The sequence below is a fragment of the Anticarsia gemmatalis genome, chromosome 20, assembly GCF_050436995.1.
Source record: "Anticarsia gemmatalis isolate Benzon Research Colony breed Stoneville strain chromosome 20, ilAntGemm2 primary, whole genome shotgun sequence".
NCBI lineage: Eukaryota > Metazoa > Arthropoda > Insecta > Lepidoptera > Erebidae > Anticarsia > Anticarsia gemmatalis.
Window position 1 is genome coordinate 6,939,888 of NC_134764.1, and position 3,614 is coordinate 6,943,501.

The 3,614-nt window shown below is 34.0% G+C and overlaps 1 non-coding gene across 1 annotated transcript; it reads left to right on the plus strand.

Moving 5' to 3' along the window:
- The first annotated feature begins 275 nt into the window (after window positions 1-275).
- Window positions 276-347, plus strand: TRNAP-AGG (transfer RNA proline (anticodon AGG)). The gene has a single exon. It is a non-coding gene; the product is annotated as a tRNA-Pro (tRNA).
- The last annotated feature ends 3,267 nt before the right edge of the window (window positions 348-3,614 follow it).

The following is a 3,614-nucleotide window of genomic DNA, read 5'->3' on the forward strand; positions in this document are numbered from 1 at the left end:
CACCGGTTGGGACAGCACAGACATTAAGTAGGTCCTGTGATACCTTATAATTAATTGTCCATATTTAAAAGTATTATAAGTATTGTTCTATGTCACGCAACTTATTATCTTTACAGAGGCTTTTATGCCTTTTATTAGTTTGATAACGTGCTATTAGTAAGTGTAGTGGACTTTGACCTTACCTCTCTCTCAAATGAAAGGAGGTTATTAGCGCTGTCTATCTGTAACTGGTTTTTGTTGAAAGCTTATTGTACGTTTCGGTCACTTCATCAGCTGGCTCGTTGGTCTAGGGGTATGATTTTCGCTTAGGGTGCGAGAGGTCCCGGGTTCAAATCCCGGACGAGCCCAAATCATTTTTTATTCCCATATCTAGATATGTCAAGAAGAATTCCAGTATTGTTTGAGTAAATTTTTACACTCCCATGAAATTATATCTAAAAAGTCAATTGAAGTCCTTCTCCTTTTGCTGTAAAGAAAATCTAATTTCTATTAATTCATTTATTTAAATCGTAACTGAAAAAGTTCCAATAATGATTTTATCTATTTTTGTCAATTTAACATTCCATATTAATTCAGGCCAACGGTTTGTAGCATAAAATTAGCATTATAATTGTTCTACATAACTACATTAATGTGATTATCATCTGTGCACGCAAATTAAAGTAAATAAATAATTAACTGGTGATGTCTTTTTGAAGTTAGTTAGATGCTTTAACAAAAATATTTAATTTTGTTTCAAAGAATAATGATCTCTTTTAATCCATACTAATATTATAAATGCTCTGTCTGTCTGTCTGTCTGTCTGCTACTCAATCACGCCTAAACTACTGAACCAATTTGCATGAAACTTGGTATGGAGATATGTTGATACCTGAGAAAGGACATAGGTAACAAAAACGTTACAAAAACGGGGAGAATTTTCACCCATTCTCTCTTATTGGACGCAAGCAAAGTTGCGCGGGCCAGCTAGTAGACTATATTTAGAGTGGCAACGTGACAATTCAATACTAACTGCTTGGATACGAAGCCAGCGACGCCGCCATGGCGTCCTAGTGAGACAAGGCTCTTAAGGTGTTTTAAGGTGACAAACTGGCGAAAAAGGTCTTTCGCACGACTATCACCCACTTAACATGTGATGTCTTATCAATTAAGTAAAATACTTTTCATACATCGATTTTCAATTACTTTCTACTAAAAGTATTTCAATTTTCTTTGTTACAAAAGTACAGTGAACCTGAAAACTATGTCATGATGTCTACAGTTTTGTTGTAAAAGATATCTGGAATATTTTCAAGTGGTATTTAATTCGATATAGATAAACGAGTGGTTATTTGATTAGAACTGTAGATAGGTATCGAGTATATCGTTATGTAACTATATTGAACGGAATAATGATAGGTGACGATTGATTGCGGAATTTGTGCAATGATAGCTATTAGCTTACAGCTGAAAATTATTTGATTGAATTTCTAAGGTATGTGTACCTCCTTTCACTTGCTTGTACTTTTGGAATTTGTCTAGCAAATGCTTGCGAATTGCTGTGAGCCGACCAAATCTGTCTTACCCTTCTTACTTGGGCGCTTGCTTTACACTTCTTATTCCAGGGTCCTAGGCCCTGGATTGAGGTAGGAGGTGTATCAAAGTTGTATGAAATTACTGACTGTTTCTGTTTTGCGGACACATCATTCAATTTAAATGATACTCAAAAGTATTTCTGCCGCTACGATACAAGTTTAAGGGACAAAGACACCATGATACAGTCTACAGTTTTTTTTTATGTCTCCTAGGCTAGTGTTTTGTTTATTTCAACAATTGACAAAATTAAGTAACATTATGTCATGCCAAAACCTTCTAGAAAGCTCAAATTTTACGCAATTAGCAAATCTAATAAACAAATGCAATTTTTGTGTATTTTAGCCTTTTATTCTGCATACGCACGTAATATGAAACAAATCGTCGCGACAGTATCCTACGAAATAATATATGAAGAATAGCAATTTACTGTTTTAGTGTAATTCCTAGGTGTCCTGTGACCAACTAAATATGTGCAAGCCGAGACATTGCTGTGTCGTAATACTGTTTATTTATATAATAGTAGGTATTAGGAAATATCAACACTATGGGTAATCCTAAATTACCGCTTTTAAGAGGGATTACGGACTTATGACAAAATTATTTCGAGTTTGTATCAACCAAATGCCACGGTTAAAACGTTTGTAACTTTCTTTTCTTTAATATCTCTAAATATTCGAACTTTTTTGGAATCGGGAATTAGGTGACCAAAGAGCGTAACGTAATGATACTTGTAAAATCTTGTATTGTATTATCTACATTTATATAACATATGCCTGCTCCCTTGACAAAAGCTTAAAGAAACGCTACGACACACAATACCTTTTGATTGTTTCCAAAAGAACGCGACTTGCTGCGATCTCTCTACAAATTTCTTTCGATTATACATAATTTCAAGGTCTAAGATACCGAACCACAACCACGATAGTACAAATAAGATTTAACACAATCAGGGGATATCCCAAAGATATAATTATTATGCATAAATGTACCTACACTACATTATTCTGTCATTAATTGATACGAGAAATATTTACAACAGAGATAAGGGCAGTCATAATATAATAATATCTTGTTGTGTTATTATTTTAGCGATTGTATGGAAAGTTTTATTATTAACGGAAGAACGGATTGTGGGTGTGTGTTCTCAGAAGATGTTGTTTTTGATTGATGATTAATTGACCAATTGGTGAGTAACCTAATTTATTGTTGGTGCCTTCTAAAAATACCTTTATGATAGGATAAGGTGTTACATTTTACGATGCCGATAAAAGGCTGGTAGTATTATGTGTAGAAAGTAATTCTTAGTCATGGGCTAGCGATTGACTCTATAATCGGATGCTGCGGCTGGAGACCTACATACAGAAAAGAACTGATTATTGTGGTAGTTAAACTCAAGGTATCCAATGCAGTGGTAGGTAACATCAATCAACGACAACCACACAGACAAATAAACAATAACAGAAATACAACTTTTTATCACTATCAAGCAATGCAAGCAAATAGGCAACAAAAACTCTAGTTTAATTGACCAGTGTTTGTGATCAACGTGTGTTATACTAAACTAAATATTATAGGAAACTTTTCAGTTAAACTTTGTCATAAAATGCCTCAAGCCGCTATTCGAAATCTTGACCCCTCGAAATTAGAGCAAAACCTCATCATTTAACAAAGTTGGTACAAGTAAAAATGGAATAAAGAAATTTGAGACTGTACAAATATTTCTCAAGTATTCCTGCTTTCTCTTTGTTTAATGAAACGAATGAAGTTCATAGTCCTAGATCCATTTAGTGAGGGTCGTGCGATGTCGTCCGTTCGGCTCATTAATTCATTGTAACAAGACGTTGCGTGCGATTTTAGTGTACCGTTACTTTGTGATTAAAAGTGCCAGAATATTCTAGAAGGAAGTTTATGCGTTGGAAATATGTTAGGAAATATGCGTTTGACTAGGTTTTGAGTTATTATTTCGGTGTTAGAAGATTGAATATAAAAAAATCTCAAAATCTTAAGTTTTTTTAGTAAGTTTCGGTTAAATTATTTAC